Raw genomic sequence first — 19,920 nt, 5'->3', positions numbered from 1 at the left:
TTGTCTGCCATGTCCTTGTCTCTGTTACTAACTCTCCAGCATTATTTCCCACAGATTTAATGAGTCTGTGGAATTCATTACCATGGTTGGCTGTGGAGGCCAAGTCATGAAACATACTTAAAGTAGTTGATAAGTTCTTGGCTAGGCAAGGCAGCAAAGGTTACAGGGAGAAAGCAGGAGAATGGAGTTGAGAAGGATAATAAATCAGACATCATGGAATGGCTGAGTGGCCTAATTCTGCTCTTATGTCTTATGGTTTAATATTCTTTGGATATCCCAAGTGTTTGAGGATGAGTTCCTTCTACTCCAGTTCTGTGTGGCTAATGAACCTGGCGTCAACAGTGTAATAATTCTGGGAATGGGATGCAAGGACAATTTAACTTAGTTAAAGTAATTCCCTGAGTCATCTGGGGGTTCTATCACATAAGTTAGGTGCTGCAAATAGCCCCCAAATGACTCAAGGGATTTAATATTTCCCAGACTGTGTGGGAATATTGAGCATAGAACTATGAACACCTAAGAGACTGTGTGAAACCAATCGCTCTGAGTGATCGTACAAATCTATTGTACAAACTGGGATCAGTAAATTATTATAAGAATATTTCAAATGGGAATAAAATAATATGAAAGGGAGGCATAAAGGCACAGTAAACCATTATTCTGTAAAATACATCAGCTATAGAGAGTAGTGAAGAAAACATGCATGCTACAGCAAGAATAAGTTCCATGTCCTAAGCAAATAGCACTGGTATTATTTCCAACAAGTCAGATTTTATATTCAAGCATACTTCATCAACCTATTCACTTACTTTAAATGTAGCCAAACTAATATAAAGGGCATCCAAAGAGTTATAAAGAAATTGAGGCAATGAGTTTTCAGGGTTGTTCCTTGTGTCATAGGGTCATTCACCATGGAATCAGGCTCTTTGGCCAACCAAGTCAATCACCCAAATGTTCTGGTGGGGTCTTTTCAGGCACCCCTCGTGTTTGTGATATATCAACTTGTGATAACTAACTTGGATAAGATTGTGGATGTGTAAGTTCATAAAAACATAGATTATGCAAAGATTGGTGGTATTGTGTATAGTGTAGAAGACTGTCAAAGAATACAGTGGGATGTTGATCAGTTGCAGATAAGGGTGAAGAAATGGCAGAGGTAGTTTAATTCAGCCAAGTGTTAGTTGGTGCACTAAGGGTCAACAAGGCCCTTAACAGTGTTGATTTACAGAGAGATCTTGGGGTCAAAGTTCACAGCTCTCAGAAAGTGATTGCACATGTTGTGGTAAAGAGGCAGATGGCATACTTGACTTATTAGTTGAGGAAATGAATTCAAGAGTCCGGAAATTATGTTGAAGCTTCAAAAAATGTTGATTACGAGGAAAGATTGGATTTGCATTCGATTCTGGTCACTGCATTATTTGAAGGATGTGGAGGCTTTGGGGAGGATGTGGAAGAGGTTTACCAGGATGCTGCTTATATTAGAGGTCATATGAAATATGGGATTGGGCAGATTTAGGGAATTTCCCTGCAGTGGTGGAGACTGAGGTGGACCTGACGGAAGTTTGTGAGAGGCATACCCAGAGTAGGTGGGGGGCATCTTTTACCCAGGGTTACAATGCCTCATGCTAAAAGCTATGCATTTAAGGTGTGAGGAGGTAAGTTCAAAGAATATGTACTGGCAAGTTTTATTTACAGGAAGTTATGGGTACCTGCAATGCTCTGCAAGGTGGTCATGATCTAAAACCCACAAGTAATAAGTGGGGAAGGAGTCTGGTAGATAATGTGGTCAACATGGCTGGAATCAGCTGTATACAGTGGAATTTCTGACAATGAATAACATATTAAAGAAAGTGAGGCTACAAATGGAAGTACCTGATAGCAAAGTGATTTAATGCAGCAGAATCTGGCACTGACTCCTTTCATGAAAAATTATGAACCCTAATTGGACCTGGCTAGCATAGTAGATCAGTTCATCAAAATAGATTGAAATGTGCACTTCATGGTAGGTCAGAGTGATATGGACATATAACTCTGATTGGTGGCCTAATACTTCAATAGTTGGAACTTGGAGAAAGGGTATACAGTACTGGTTTAGCAACAAACATTCAACACGGTTGCTAGATCATGAAGTTTTACTTGATGTGTGTGTAAACTGGAAAGATCAAAGTAGTCTATCACACATACTGTTAATGCTAGTAACAGGAGCGATCCTTAGGTCCTAAAACGTCACAGGATACCTTCTTAAAGCGTACATCCTTAGATATGCTATAAGTGGGGTGAAAATAAGAATTGGATATTAATGCAATTCAATTTATGTACCTGTAATGGAAGTGGGGTGGATTGGTAGATTCCACAGAGCTGTGGGGGAGGCACACAACTGAGAAAGTGGTAATTCATCCTTATCAACTACATGCTCATAAATGATTAGCATTCAGAATCACTTGGAGGAGGACAAACTGTACAATACTAGATTCAAGGAGAAATGAACCTTGAAGATATAAGATAGGAGATATGAAAGTGAAGCGAATGCATCATTTTATCTCTATGATCTTTTATTTATGGAAATAATTTGATATATCCTCTTGTCCTGGTACGAGTTTCAAGGTTCATTTTATTGTTAATGTGCATGTACAATACAGCGCTGATAATCGGTCTTCTCTAGATAGCGATAAAATATCCAGGAAAAAATAAAGGAAACGAAACTCACAGACCCCAATATCCCTCACCCCTCCCCACAGAAAAAGAACTGCAGCAATAACAACCCACGATCCTATCCCCTGCAGAAAATGCATCAACAGTAACAATCCCCAACCCTGTCCCCCACAGAAAAAACAGCAACAATAACAAAGCCCGACTCCTCCACAGAGAAAAAAACATACAATAGCAATCCCTGGCCCTCCCCACAGAAAAAACAGCGACCAATCCCCTCACTTGCGATAAAGTACAGTGACAGTAGTATCAAAAAATCCTCCCCCCCTGATCCACATACAAAGAACTTATAGATCACCAAGCGGCTAATCAGCCACAACAAAGAAAACACTGGAAAACTGAAGGAGACCAATATAAAATATAGTCGAATCACATAAATCTCAGAACATCGAACAGTCCTTCCATGACTCAGAACTCAAGCCTAGTCTGAATGGTGATCCGTTGGGAGCAATCGAGTTCCAAACTGTACATCATGGGTACCTACAGTTTCCGTAACACAAACAAGACAAAAAGAACAAGCAGAAAGTGTAGAAAAAGTGAAATAATTTAGAAGATTTTCTATCTGGAAGATGTCACCTGAGGAATCGTTGATCGCTAGTGCCATCTTGCCTGGAGCTGGCCTTCATGTGTTATGGAGTTGTACAACACAGAAAAAAGCCCTTCAGCTCACCATGTCAATGCTGATATTTTCACCCATCCATACCAATCTCATTTACCCACATTAGGACCAAATCCTTTTATGCCTTGCCTATTTAAATGTCTGTCTAAGAACATATGAAATAGGAGCAGGAGTAGGCCATCCGGCCCATCGAGCCTGCCCTGCTATTCAATAAATCATGGCTGATCTGTCCGAAAGCTCATCTCCATCTACCTGCCTTTTCCCCATAACCCTTAATTCCTTTACTATGTAAAAACCTATCTACTGTATCTTAAATATATTTAGTGAGCAAGCCTCAGCTGCTTCCCTGGGCAGAGAATTTCACAGATTCACCACTCTCTGGGAAAAAGTTTCTCCTCATCTCCATCCTAAACCTTCTCCCCTGAATCTTGAGGCAATGTCCCCTAGTTCTAGTCTCACCTACCAATGGAAACAACTTTTCTACTTCTATCTTATCTATCCCTTTCAAAATTTTGTATGTTTCTATAAGATCCCCTCTCATTCTTCTGAACTCCAGAGAGTATAGTTCCAGGCAACTCAATCTCTCCTCATAGGTTAACCCCTTCATCCCTGCAATCAACCTGGTGAATTTCCTCTGCAGTGCCTCCAAAGCCAGTATACCCTTCCTCAAGTATGGAGACCAGAACTACACACAGTACTCCAGGTGCGGCCTCACCAGTACCCTGTATAGTTGCAACATGATCTCCCTGCTCTTGAATTCAATCTCTCTAGCAATGAAGGCCAACATTCCGTTTGCCTTCTTAATAATCTGTTGTACCTGCAAGCCAACTTTTTGCAATTCTTGAACAAGCACTCCCAAGTCCCTCTGCACAACAGCATGCTGCAATCTTTCACCATTTAAATAATAACCTGCTCTTCTATTATTCCTTCCAAAGTGGATGATCTCACATTTACCAACATTGTATTCCATCTGCCAAAACTTGGTCCACTCACTTAACCTATCCATATTCCTCTGCAGACGCTCCACATCCTCTGCACAATTCGCTTTTCCACTCAGTTTAGTGTCATGCAGAGAGATATTTTTCAAAGATTCAAAGTACAGTTAATATCAAATGTACTTCACAGGCACCAACAATAACCCTGTATGTCTGCAGCATACAACCCTGAGAACATGGACAGCCATGAAGCAAAGAGAGAAAACCACGTAACCTATTCAATGAAGAACATCAAACTAGTAACGCACAAGAAAATCGTGCAACTGGCAAAAAAAGAGTGAAAAACACAGAATATAAAACACCAAACCACAAATCATTGAAACAGTCCAGGTATATTCAGTTCACCCCAGTTCAGTTCAATCCAGTGCTGTGTCATTTGTTAACATTATACTTTATACTTTATTGTCGCCAAACAATTGATATTAGAACATACAATCATCACAGCGATATTTGATTCCGTGCTTTGCGCTCCCTGGAGTACATATCAATAGTAAATATTAAAAACTTAAATTATAAATCATAAATAGAAAATAGAAAAGGGAAAGTAAGGTAGCGCAAAAAAACCAAGAGGCAGGTCTGGATATTTGGAAGGTACGGCCCAGATCCGGGTCAGGATCCGTTCAGCAGTCTTATCACAGTTGGAAAGAAGCTGTTCCCAAATCTGGCCGTATGAGTCTTCAAGCTCCTGAGCCTTCTTCCGGAGGGAAGAGGGATGAAAAGTGTGTTGGCTGGGTGGGTCGTGTCCTTCATTATCTTGGCAGCACTGCTCTGAAAGCGTGTGGTGTAAAGTGTGTCCAAGGATGGAAGATTGGCTTGTGTGATGTGCTGGGCTGTGTTCACGATCTTCTGAAGCTTCTTCCAGTCTTGGACAGGATAATTTCCATACCAGGTTGTGATGCACCCTAGAAGAATGCCTTCTACGGTGCATATATAAAAATTAGTGAGGGTTTTAAGGGACAGGCCAAATTTCTTTAGCTTTCTCAGGAAGTAAAGGTGCTGGTGGGCCTTATTGGAAGTGGACTCTGCTTGGTTGGACCAAGTCAGGTCATTTGTGATATCAACCCCGAGGAACTTAAAGCTTTTGACCTGTTCCACTTGCGCACCAACGATGTAAATTGGGTTGTGCAGTCCGCTACTCCTTCTGAAGTCAACAACCAATTCCTTTGTCTTGCTAACGTTGAGGGATAGGTTATTGTCTTCGCACCATGCCACCAGGTTCTTAATTTCCTCTCTGTACTCAAACTCATCATTACCTGAGATACGGCCTACAATTGTTGTGTCATCAGCAAACTTATATATTAAGTTCAATGGAAACTTTGCTACAGAATCATGGGTGTACAGTGAGTACAGCAGGGGGCTGAGTACACAGCCTTGTGGGGCACCGGTGCTCAGAGTGAGTGTAGAGGAGAGCTTGTCCCCTATTTTTACAGCCTGGGTCCTGTCTGTGAGGAAGTTGAAGATCTAGCTGCAGATTTGAGTGCTAAGGCCCAGGTTCTGGAGCTTAGAAATCAGTTTATTTGGAATGATGGTATTAAAGAATGATGGTATTAGGCCACAGAACCAGTCTGCTCTGATCAAATTCACACAAAATAGTAACATAAAAGGAGTGACCAGAAAGCAGAAACACAGCATAACGTGAACTATAAAGTCCAATCCACAAACCACATTGATTAAACCTTGTCCAAGTCCCAGGACCCCACACCATCCTCTGGCAGCAATGCATATTTTCACCAAAGCATATGAAAGCTAACTCTGCCAAATGATCACAGGGTTATTGCTGTTGTAAATTAAGTCAAATCAAAAGAAAACAAACTCTTCAGATGTAGAAATTGTTGTTAACACTCTGCAAACCAGACAGTACCTGATACAACACATGATAAATGTCCCGGTCTGCAAACAAGGCTCTTGGCTTTGCTTCACCTGGTAAGCTTCAGGATATCAAATACCACTTGATTCAACATTAACCACTGCATTCACATCTGCAGTTAATGAATCAATTCTAATCGCTGTGCTTTAGAACTCAGAATAATATAAGTGAAAATGAAAGTCAGAGCATGGGATTTACTGGATTTAAGGTAAGTAAACAGAGGAACTAATGAGCAAATCTATTGCTTTTCACTATTTGACGTTGAAAGGAAATAACATATAATTTTACTAATGATTCACGATTGAAGAATTGTATCATTGTGATTTGTAATTTATCTTGACATTTTACATGATTACAAATGTGGAGTATTATCAGCCGACTGCACAGTATTTGAACAGACTGACAAAACAGTAGCATGCCATTTGGCCCATCATGTCCTTTCCAGTGCTTATTATCAATATGAGCCATACCCTCTCAGCCACTTCCTAGCATTTCTTTAGCCTTCATCTCATTGTCCATATTAATATTGATTTTTGCTATTCCATTCACCTGCTCCTTTTTCAATGGCAGCCATAGTCCAAACATTCTCAAGGTTCCTCTGGAAATTCTAAATTAGAGATGATCTCATACTTCCAATTCTTAGCTTTCACATCACCTAGAACTGTAAATGACTCTGTGTCTATTGAACGCCTTTGTAGTTTTATTGACCTGGATCAGATTATCAATCAGCCTGTTAACACGTTTGTTCTCTTTTTTTAGCTATAGTTTTACATTTCTGGTATCGTTTCAACTGGTTATTCTGGACCCATGCACATAGAGAACACTACTACTACTACTGTGTCGACTCAGGCCTAGGGGGCTGGTGTCGGGCACGGTGATGGACTCTCCACTTCTCCCTCTCCCTCATCAGTGTGTTCAGTTCATCTACATTAGCCACGCCACTGTCTTCTAGGAGCGTGTTGACCATAGTCTTGGGAGGGCGCCCAGGGTTCATCCTCCCATGCTTGGGCTCCCATATGATGACTAGGCTGGCAGGTAGCTCGGGGTGGCGTAGACAGTGGCCCGCTAGTTGCAATCTTCTTGCCTCGATTTTAGTGGTGAGCATCGGTAGGTCGTTATAGAGCTCGACGTTCGTCATGTGCTGTTGCCAACACACGTCAAGGGCCATCCAAAAAAATTTCAAAAATCTGAGTATGGCCTAATTAAATGGAGACCAAAGGGATTGCATGTACTAATATTTGGAGCAAAAAAAGCCCTGGACTAGCTCAGTCAGTCAAGCAGCATCTGTGGAGGTACAGTGACAGATGACTTTTGAGTCATGATTCTTTTCAGGGCCATGAATTAAGAATTGCTGAGAGATTCAGGACTTGGGTGATGGTCTAGACTGGTGGGGAAAGAAGAGCTGTGAATTGTGAGAGAGTTTCAATGGGAACCAGCAGAATCCGTTCTTAGCATAAATAGGGCTCAATAACAATCCCACATTCAAAGCTCAAATACAACGGAGTGAGGAGAAATTTTGAACCATTAGCTGCCTGCTAGCCATTCTAAGATAGGCTTCTGCCCACCACCGAGATGAGCTGTGATAGCCAAACCATAGTTGTTGAACTAGATCAGCAGTCTCCATGTGGCTGGCTGTGCCAGGTTTCTTGCATGATGGTGAACTTCCAACATAACACAGGCTTCTAGTAAGTAATGAAGCCATCAGATTTTCCATCACAGATGAGGCCAATAATTGCCCTTATAACCATGAAAGTCTTTCCGAATACATGCTCATTTCTTTTTATACATACTGTTGGCTTTGCTTATATTTCTCTTTAAAGCAGTGTATTCCAGATCATAATAGCTCCTCTCAGGTTGTTTTGCCAGTTATTTATAACTCATTGTTACCAACCCTCCTCCAGCCAGAAGTAGCTTTTCTCTACATGTTCCACCAAAATCCTTCACAACTTTGAACAATTGGAGCCATGGTGCAACAGCGAGATAAGGTACAGAAGCAGGCTATTCAACCCATCAAGTCTGCCCTTACCATCAACCACCCATATACACTAATCCTACATTAATTAAATTGCTGTTCACATCACATTCTCATCAAATCCAGTTCCCCTCCCTCTCATGTCTCTCCACTCACTTACACATTAGGAGCTATTTACAGTGGCCAGTTAATCTATCAGTTGATCTTTTGGGTGTGCGAGGAAAACTGGAACACTTGGAGAAAACCCAAATGGTCACAGGGAAAACTTGCAACCTCCACACAGGCAGCAACCCAAATCAGGATTATATCCAGGTCTCTGGCCAACTGACGCAATGAGACCTCAGATCCACTAGCTCTGCTGTACATGCCAAGGTCAAAGATGAGTTTAGTGTCATATGCACCCAACAGCATAGCATCATATAAACAACATTCACAAGAAAACAGAGGAAAAATAAACAGTAAACATGTTTTACAAGAAAAACAATTAAAACAAAGGAAAGGTCCATTTTAATGCAAAGTGATTGAAGTGGTCAGAGTGTTGCTAAACTGTAATGATTAGTGTTGTGCCAGTTGGTTTAGAAACCAAATAGTTGAAGGGAAGTAGCTATACTTGAACTTCAAACAACAGGAATTCTGCAGATGCTGGAATTTCAAGCAACACACATAAAAGTTGCTGGTGAACGCAGCAGGCCAGGCAGCATCTCTAGGAAGAGGTACAGTCGACGTTTCGGGCCGAGACCCTTCGTCAGGTCTAATTGAAAGAAGAGCTGGTAAGAGATTTGAAAGTGGGAGGGGAAGAGGGAGATGCAAAATGATAGGAGAAGACGGGGGTCGGGGGTGGGGTGGGATGCAGCCAAGAGCTGGACAGGTGATTGGCAAAAGGGATATGAGAGGATCATGGGACAGGAGGTCGAGGGAGAAAGAAAAGGGAGAGGCGGGGAAACCCAAAGGATGGGCAATGGGTATAGTGAGAGGGACAGAGGGAGAAAAAAAGAATGTGTGTATATAAATAAATAACGTGTGGGGTACGAGGGGGAGGTGGGTCAATAACGGAAGTTAGAGAATTCATTGTTCATGCCATCAGGTTGGAGGCTATGCAGACGGAATATAAGGTGTTCTTCCTCCAACCTGAGTGTGGCTTCATCTTTACAATAGAGCAGGCCGTGGATAGACATATCAGAATGGGAATGGGATGTGGAATTAAAATGTGTGGCTGGTGGTTTGGGTCTTCAGGAATTTGAGGGTGGCATGGTCGCATAGTGGTTAGCAGAATGCTTTACAGTACAGACTGCTGTAAAGTAAGGAGTTTGTACGTTCTCCCGGTGACCGCGTGGGTTTCCTCCAGGTGCTCCTGTTTCCTTTCATAGACAACGATGTACTGGTTGCTAGGTTAATTGGTCATTGTAAATTGACTCATGATGAGGCTAGGATTAAATCAGGGCATTGCCGTGCAGCACGGCTCAAAATCAAAGGCTTTGCTCTAAGTAAGAACTGGAATTCGATTGTGAACAAGGTGGGACAGTGGAGACTTGATTGGATGAGGACTATCCAATCAGTAGGAACAGACAATGGGGGGTATAAATACCACCTGTCTAGACATGCCTAGGCATTGTTCCTGATGAAGATGGTAGTGCTTGTCACCAAAATATTGGTTAAAGTCGTTACCTGTACCGGGCTGGAAGCCCAAGAGTTTATTCGTCAACCTTGTGATTTTGCATGCGGCTTTGGTGCTGTGTTTAGCTACATGGTAGTGTGTGAAAAGGGAGAAGAGCTGGATGCTAAACATACCTTGAGATGCTCCTCAATGGTAAGCAATGAGGAGATGTTGTTACACAAGAACATAGGAGTCGGCCATCTGAACTTTTGAACTCGCTCTGCTATTCAGTAAGATCGTGGCGATTCTGGGCATAGACACACCTGTACCTATGATATTCACCGACAACGGTCAAACAGTAATTCTATGAAGTTTAAAAGGAACTCTGTGTGTCATGGGCATCTGTGAAGGCAAAAAGTATAGTCAATGTTTCAGATGAAGACCTGCATGAGGAACGAGATTATAGAGAGAAGATAGCTGGTATATAGAAATACTAACTATGATGTTATATAGCACATCCAGAGAAACTGAAAGATGCTATTTCATGACATTTTAATTGTTTTTTCTTCCTGCTTTGTTTGATCTTGATTCTTGTACTCTGGCTAGTCAGTAAGTAACTAAAAATGCTCAATATGTAAACATCAGGTTATGAAGTAAATGTCAGAACACTATTATAGAGAATAGCTGGAAAAGAGCAAAAATATTGAGCAAAATTGGCATGGATGTTTGAAAGGGAATTCATGTCTGACAAACCTGCTACTCTTCTCTGAGGATGTGATTAGTAGAATGGAGAAGTGGAAACTAGTGGATGCGGTGTAATTAGATTTTCAGTAGGCTCTTATCAGGATCCCACAAGGAAGTTGATCAACAAAGTTAGAGAATCTGGAATTGATGGAGTAAAATACCAACAAGGATTAAAGACTGGAGACACAAGAGACTGTAGGTGATGGAATCTGGAGTGGAAAAAAAAACTGGTTGAGGAACTCAGCAGGTCAAGCACCATATGCAGAGGCAAAGGGCCAGTCATTGCAGGTTAAGACTTGATATGAGAACTAGGAGTGCAGAGGTCAGATGGTTAGTATAAAAGTTAAGAGAGGAGTCTGAGACATGGGCTGGTAAGTGATAGGTGCAACCTGGTGAAGTGAGGATGATGGACACTGTGAAACAGATACACACACACACACACACACACACACACACTCGTATGCCCAGTTATTGTTTTACGCCATTCACTAACAAATACATGCAAGTACAGGTACCCATCTACAAACATGAAGGCACACATGTACAGACATCACACATACACACACTAAACACAAGCTCACACACAGTTTTGTGTTAACATTACTGACTGAATCCCAAAAATTTGCCTTTAATGTCAAGGAACATTTATTCTAAATCAATGGATGGAGTTTACTTGAAGGGAAAATTTGATGTTTTAAATAAAGAAACATTTCCCAAATTTAAATTCAAGACTTTGTTAGTTCCTCTCTGGCTATGGTGCTTCTGAATATATCAAATATATTAAAAATAAAATGTAATAACATTTTACAGATGAGCAAATTTTCTTGTGGTATCATTGTTGAATTCTATGAAACCACAGCTCTGGTGAAATACAAGTGCTGAAAATTAATATATTATCAAGAGTTATGACTAAAATAAACTTCTATCACAGAGATTAAATTTCTTTATTGGAGCAAATTGGAAGATACTCTAGATTTAGAGATCTACATTTGCCAGAACAGTTACTCTGGAACATTGAATACTTACAAAATATTATTATTTTATTTCAGAAATTCTTATATTTTAAACCCACGTCTTCAATAGTGTTCTTTAGATCTATTTCAAAAGAAAACCAAAAATGTTCCATTTGGGAGTAGTTCCAGTTTGATAACTATATTAACCTTTGGCTAAATTAGACAACTATTACAGCCACAAGGAGGCTAGAGACAGAATTTCTGTTCAATGTGTTAATAACACAAGGAAGCAATCATTGTTTTTCTACTTCCATTATTAAAATTTGGAACTAATGCAAAATTCATTGATTAAACTCGCAATTTTTCTGATGGAGTAACAGCTCTGAGGAAGTAACCATTAGTTAGTGAGGGAAGTACTCATCAGCATGCACCAACAACAAATATAACAGGATGGGATTTAATGCTTAAGCTGGACAAAATAGGCCCAGATATGAAATAAATCTGGATTTTTTTCACGCATTTCCTGTTTCCTGTGTCTTAAAATTATTAAATGTTATTGGACAGAGGTTATTCAATCTCTGAAGAGAATTTCAGTTGGCCTCAATGACATTCATTGAAAGGTGAGGTTGATTTTCTCCATTGATGTCTCATGGTCATGGTGGGGAAGGTATAAGAACAACATAAAATCAGGTCTATCAAGGCAGGTCATGAAATAATTATGATGAAGATCATCCTTGTTCCATTATTAACTGTAGATACTATCTGCTAAATTGTGAGAATGGAAAAAAACTAAGTCAACTTGAACATCACAGCAGACAAAATATAAAAGAAATTGAAACTCCTAGATACATGTATTAGTAACAGGAAAAAATTGGCAAGGTTTAATGCTTAATCTATGTAAAGAGTTTTATTAATGGGAGAGCACCTATTAATTTATTATTTTTCAACTGTTGCAGTCACTTGATATGGTTAGAATGAAATTATTAAGATATTTCATCCAATTTTCTTTACATATTAAGTTTTGAGCGTAGCTATTAAAAACAATAGAAATATAATTGAACTCAGTGTTTCTTTAGTTTGGCCATGGTCAAATGGATTGTTTGTGTTCCAATTAAATTTCAGAAAATCACTTGTGATGCAAAAGCCTATAAACGGCAACCAATTTCCTTCCTGCCTTGGTCCACAGCCCTGAGATTCCTCATCATGTTCAAAACTTTCACCGCCTTTTCATTGTTTATGCACTGTTAATTCTTTCAAATTTTGTTGTGTTGGGCACAGTGTTAAAATGCATAGCTTCCTCTTCACTCAAGGGAAAACAGCACATCAGAAATACTGATGTCAGCAGGTATGAAGAATTTTGCCTCAATTTGATTAACTAAGCATAAACTTACTGGATATTAGTTTAAGACAAAAAAATCAATATTTTTTTGTTCTGTTCAACAAAACAAGGTGTCGTATAACAACTTCTGTTTCCCAAGAGTGCTGTACATTTCCATTGCAAACATTACAAAACAGCACAGGCACAGAGTAAGAACACCAGGGCATTCAGGTGAAGATTCAGGGCCATGGATGATTAGCTATATAGCTAGAGTGAAAAAGTAAGCAATTTATTTATAAAGTGGTTGGACAAAATAGGCAGAGAGAAATTGTTTCCATTAGAAATATAAAAGTTAAGAAATAGGAGCAGTAGAAACCCATTGACCCTTGGAGTTTGTTCTGCTATGCAGCAAGATCATGACTGAGCTTTCACCTCAGCAGCATGATCCAGCACCATCACCTTATTCCTTGACATCTGTAGGATCCAGAAATCCATTTACCTCTATTTGATGAACAAAACCGCTGAGTCTTTGCAACCCTCTGAAGTGGAATATTCCCTAAATCCAGCACACTTCAGGGAAGAATACTTCCCTTTTCAATCCTCTAAAACTTTATAAACTTTGTAAAGCCCTGATTCAGTCTCAGCTGGAAAATTGTGTTCATTTCCAGTTGCCAGAGTAGTACAAGAATTCTTCCTGGGGCAAAACTGTACAATATCAAGGATCGAATGGGGATTCTGTTTTCATTGGAGAAGAGAAGGGAGAAGTGGAGAGGTCACAGGTACAAAATAAAGAAGGAGAGAATGAGGAACGGCATGAGGAGAAATTATTTTTACACAGGTGTGGTTAGAAGCAGGAATGCATTACTGTCATATAGATGGAGCATAGGGTCTGATCGGTTTTCAAGGAAGAAGTGGATAAATACATGATGAGGAAACATTTGCAGGTTTATGAAGAAGGGACCCTGAAATGGAACCAGTCATTTGCTCTAGTAGAAAGTCAGCATGGATGCTATGGGCTGAATGGCCTCTTTGTGCTGTAACCATTTTGTGATTTTAAACATCTTACCTCATTCTCAATCTGTGTGCTCTGGTTTCTTACTTTTAATTAACGTGTTCTCAGTCTAGTCAATCTCTCCTTCAGCGAAATTCTGTCATCCATGGAACTATTGATTGAATCTTTGGCATACCTTCTTTCCGAGGTAAGATCAAACATATACTGTCCAATCTCTGCCCTACAAAATTACAGTTGACTTGCTTACTATCGTTAAACCTTCACCTCATAAAACCAACATACTAATTATCACCCTGATCTTGAGCAGTTAGCGCATATCACAAGTCCTGGTAAGTGACCACTGATGCCAGGCAAAAAATCTCTGAAGATTATTGATAATGGCTGGGGTTACCTATTTTGTGAAGACACTGCCCAGAAGAAGGCAATGGCAAACCATTTCTGCAGAAAATATTTCAAGGACAATCATTGTCAAAGACCATGATTACTTACGGCATACAACACGGCCTATAAAGGCATCCGTTAGTCTTGCGAGACCATGGATCTGCACCTGGAAAGTCTTCACTCTCCAGGGCGCAGGCCTGAGCAAGGTTGTATGGAAGACCAGCAGTTGCCCATGCTGCAAGTCTCCCCTCTCTACGACACCAATGTCGTCCAAGGGAAGGGCATTAGGACCTATACATCTTGGCACCAGTGTCGTCGCAGAGCAATGTGTGATAGGTGCCTTGCTCAAGGACACAACACGTTGCCTCAGCTGGGGCTCAAACTCACGACATTCAGATCGCTAGTCGAACGCCTTAACCACTTGGCCACGTGCCCACAACACTGCCTATACTGAGCCCATATACCTTCTGTTGCACCTACAGGTTCACATATACCAGCCTTCAGTGACTGGTGCATGTGAAAATATTTTGAAAATCAGTGCAGCCCAGTTTCTCATCATTTAACGAATAGGATACATTTCTGTTATGTTCATCAAAGTAAAATCATTATATTTCATCAGGAACGCTCTCACCTATTCACTCTTCAAAAAGGTTTAAAACTGGAGTAGTTCTTTGAAGGTGAATGGTAAAGGAGTCAAATATTTATCTATATAATGAGTAATTTGGAATTAAAATGCACACCAGGGTGGTGATTGCAGATTTAGTCATGGTTTTCAAAGGGGAATTAGACAAGTGCATGGAAGTTAAAGTAACGGGCAATGAGAGGATGTTGAATGAGTAGGTCTTGACTAATTTCTTTGACGGAACTCAAGAATTGCAAATTCTGTTTACCTGTCAAGAGTTTGCAACAGGAAACTTTGCTCTGTTTTTCCTTTCACAGTTGTTGTCTGATCTGTTGAATGTTCCTAAGATACAGGTGACCCCCACGTTATGGAGGGAGTGTGGGGCAGGATGATTATTGCATTCAGCCTATATTGTAAGATTCCATAATGGAAGCTGCGTCATCTGTGCATGCACCAAGAAATGTGAACTGTAAAGAAAATTTTGTTTACTTATTTACATTTTATTTCTCTGTAAATTCTGTAAGTGCAAATTTTATTATGAATTGCAAATCCTTGGGTCATGACTTTGAATTCAGAAATGGTTAATTTCCATTTCCAGAACAGTCGTAACATGGGAGTCACCTGTATTCTGTTTATGCTTTTATTTATCATTAGCATGGTCCTGATGTGTTGCATTGTCTCCTCCCATACAGTCAACTTCCCATAATCTTGTCAAATGGCTAAGACTGCTGGAGATGCCTATTGTCCTGTTCCTGCTGTGAGCATCATTGTATCATCCAGCATAGAAATGCAAAGCTACATACACAAAATGCCAGAGGAACTCAGCAGGTCTGGCAGCATCTAAAGACAGATGAACTGAATCATCCAAAAAAGTTGACTGTTTATTCCCCTCTTCCTGATGCTGCCTGACCTGCTGAGCTCCTCCAGCATTTTGTATGTGTTGCTTTGGATTTATAGCATCTACGGAATCACTTCTTTTGGAGAAACAGTGTCTACAATTATGTCCATCTATACTAATTCCACTTTCCTACATTCAGCCCATAGTCTTCCTTGTCTTGGTTATTCAAATATTCATCTAAAGACTTATTTAGTGTTCATAGAGTACCTATCTCCATCACCTCCTCAGTCAGAACATTCCGGATGCCAACGACTGCTGACTGCAAAACCTGAACACCTCTCTAAATCTATTCCTTATCATAAACCATTAATCTCTGAATACAGGCACCTCTACAAAAGGAAGATATGTCTCACTATTTATCCTATCTATTCCCCTCATAATTTTTGAATAACCCAGTTATGTCTCTTCTCAAATTCTTCACTGGAAATAAGCCACAGATTCACAGAATCAAGTATTTCAAAGTACATTCATTATCAAAATATTATGCAGTATACAACCCTGAGATTCATCTCCCCACAGACAGCCACGAAAGAAAAAAACACCATGGAACCCGTTCAAAGAAAGCATCAAGCACCCAATAGTCAGAAGAAAGAATAGGTTATGCAAAAGGAAAAAAAGAGAGCAAATAAGATACAGAATATTAAGTATCAAACCACAGAGACCTTGAAGTGTCTAGGAATGTTCAGTTTAGTTCAGTTCAGTTCAGTTTAGTGCCGTGTTGTTTGTTGATTGCAGGCTACAGTCCCAGTCTCTGTTAAAGCGGCTCTATCAAAATCGAGCCAAATAGCAATATAAAAAAAGCATAAGCAGAAACCAGAAACACACGTAACACAATCTACAGAGTCCTCTAAAAACGAGTCCAATCCAGAAGCCGAGATAATCAAACAGTACCCAAGACCCAAGAATCCTGCACCTTCCTCTGACAGTAGTGAGCAAAAAGGAGAGAAAGACTGGTCAAATGCAGACAAATGGCGCAGAACACCCGCTCACCTTCCACTCTCGTCCTCGTCAATTTCCATGTTGCTTGATGCTTTCATTGGCGAGATCACCAAGTAATGGAGCCGATCCTGGGTTCACGCTCACCATGCTTCTTATCCTAATTTCTTATACTGAAATTCTCATTCTGGCATATCTTTTATATCTTCTTCAATTCAATCACATTCTGACCTCATATACCCTCAAAAAACATTTCTGGATTCATCCTCTTTTCCTTAAAGTTTCCCATAGTTCGTGGGGTGCAAGTTCAGATAAAATTTGTCACCTTTCTGTCAGCTTGAACCAGTCTGGCCATTCTTCTCTGACCTCTCTCATTAACAATGCATCTTCATCTACAGAAATGCAGATCACTGAATGTCTATTTTTGTATTTTATGCCATTCTCTGTAAATCCCGGGCATGAAAACCCCAGGTGATAGGTAGTTTCTAAGATACTCAAACTACTCCATCTGGCACCAACGATCATTCCACAGTCAAGGTCACTTAGATCACATTTCTTTCCCATTCTGATGCTTATACTGAGCAACAACTGAACCTCTTGACCATATCTGCATGCTTTTATGCATTGAATTGCTGCCACAGGATTGGCTGATTAGATACTTGCACTAACAAACAGAGGTACTGATGCTCCTAAAAAGTGGCCACTAAATGAATGTTTGTCTTGTAACTGATGTGTATCTGATTCTATGGGCCAATTTTTCCCACAAAATTCTGGAGGAACTCAGCAAGTCAGACAGCATCTGTGGAAATGAATGAACAGTTGATGTTTCATAGTCATAGTCATAGTCACACTTTATTGATCCCGGGGGAAATTGCTTTTCGTTACAGTTGCACCATAAATAATAATTAGTAATAAAACCATAAATAGTTAAATAGTAATATGTAAGTTATGCCAGTAAATTATGAAATAAGTCCAGGACCAGCCTATTGGCTTAGGGTGTCCGACCCTCCAAGGGAGGAGTTGTAAAGTTTGATGGCCACAGGCAGGGATGACTTCCTATGACACTATGTGCTGCATCTCAGTGGAATGAGTCTCTGGCTGAATGTACTCCTGTGCCCACCCAGAACATTATGTAGTGGATGGGAGACATCGTCCAAGATGGCATGCAACTTGGACAGCATCCTCTTTTCAGACACCACCATGAGAGAGTCCAGTTCCATCCCCACAACATCACTGGCCTTACGAATGAGTTTGTTGATTCTGTTGGTGTCTGCTACCCTCAGCCTGCTGCCCCAGCACACAACAGCAAACATGATTGCACTGGCCACCACAGACTTGTAGAACATCCTCAGCATTGTCTGGCAGATGTTAAAGGACCTCAGGCTCCTCAGGAAATAGAGACGGCTCTGACCCTTCTTGTAAACAGCCTCAGTGTTCTTTGACCAGTCCAGTTTATTGTCAATTCGTATCCCCAGGTATTTGTAATCCTCCACCATGTCCACACTGACCCCCTGGATGGAAACAGGGGGCACCGGTACCTTAGCTCTCCTCAGGTCTACCACCAGCTCCTTAGTCTTTTTCACATTAAGCTGCAGATAATTCTGCTCACATCATGTGACAAAGTTTCCTACCGTAGCCCTGTACTCAGCCTCATCTCCCTTGCTGATGCATCCAACTATGGCAGAGTCATCCGAAAACTTATGAAGATGACAAGACTCTGTGCAGTAGTTGAAGTCCGAGGTGTAAGTGGTGAAGTGAAAGGGAGAAAAGACAGTCCCCTGTGGAGCCCCAGTGCTGCTGATCACTCCGTTGGACACACAGTGTTGCAAGCACACATACTGTGGTCTGCCAGTCAAGTAATCAAGAATCCATGATACCAGGGAAGCATCCACCTGCATCGCTGTCAGCTTCTCCCCCAGCAGAGCAGGGTGGATGGTGTTGAACGCACTGGAGAAGTCAAAAAACATGACCCTTACAGTGCTCGCTGGCTTGTCCAGGTGGGCGTAGACATGGTTCAGCAGGTAGACGATGGCATCCTCAACTCCTAGTCGGGGCTGGTAGGCGAACTGGAGGGGTTCTAAGTGTGGCCTGACCATAGGCCGGAGCAGCTCCAGAACAAGTCTCTCCAGGGTCTTCGTGATGTCGGAGGTCAATGCCACCGGTCTGTAGTCATTGAGGCCGCTGAGGTGCGGCGTCTTCGGCACAGGGACGAGGCAGGACGTCTTCCACAGTATTGTGCATATGACAATAAGTTCAACTCAGTTGCTTATGGAAGGTGAATTTTGATGGCTGAAACTTTCTTGGCATTCCACAACATGGTCTGAGAGATGACTAGTCTTCCACACGTAGCAAGGAGGCAGAAAGAGCATTAGGTCTACGCAGCAGAGCCTGGTGTCTCGGAGCCCATGTCACTGGGACAGGACCTCACTCTGTGGAGCCCTCTGGGATAATTAGTGCACAGCAGAAGTGTATGCTGAGATAAAAGCTTTCTAAGCTTCTATATTTAGTCATGTTTAAAGTTCACCATCATTTAATAATATGAATCAACAATGAAGAGGAGATGAAAATAACACAATTCAAATATTTTGCTGAGCTCTCAAGCTTGCTAAATGTAATTCTGTGTTCAAAGTACATCCAGAATACAACACTTCTTCTCAACGTTTGTTCATAATTACTTTTCTTTCAGTCTTAACATTGGCATCCTGTCTCGAATGACGGCGGGCAGCACACGAGAAAAGTCAGCTTGTGGTGGTGCCCTTACGGGAGCGGTTGAGGAGTCCCGCTCTGTGCAGGTGAAGGAGGATGAGCATTCAGTTGGAGTGGCTGTCTCTTTATGAGTTGAGGAGAATTAAATGGCCTGCTAACTACTGATCTTCAAAGAAATAATAATGTTAAAATTGAATGCACTTTTGTTGGTCAGAGGTCCCGTATATGTCATCATTGTAGTCAGGTTGATGCCTTTGTTAACAATGTGGTTCCACAGGGGCCTGTGCATGGTTTCTTGCTTTTTGCTGTTTATAGTGATGACTTAGACTTCAATGTAAGGGCCAGGAGAAAGAGGTTTGCAGGTGATACAACAGTTCACTGTGCAAACACGAAGAATTCTGCAGGTGCTGGATATTCAAGCAGCACACATCAAAGTTGCTGGTGAACGCAGCAGGCCAGGCAGCATCTCTAGGAAGAGGTACAGTCGACGTTTCAGGCCGAGACCCTTCGTCAGGATTAACTGAAAGTTAGTTCACTGTGCAGTTGGCAGTGAGGAGATAATCTTTAGTTTGCAGGAAAACATAGAGAGCTTCA

The sequence above is a fragment of the Mobula birostris genome, chromosome 27 (genome assembly GCF_030028105.1).
Source record: "Mobula birostris isolate sMobBir1 chromosome 27, sMobBir1.hap1, whole genome shotgun sequence".
Taxonomy (NCBI): Eukaryota; Metazoa; Chordata; class Chondrichthyes; order Myliobatiformes; family Myliobatidae; genus Mobula; species Mobula birostris.
Note: the sequence above shows the minus strand (reverse complement) of the source record.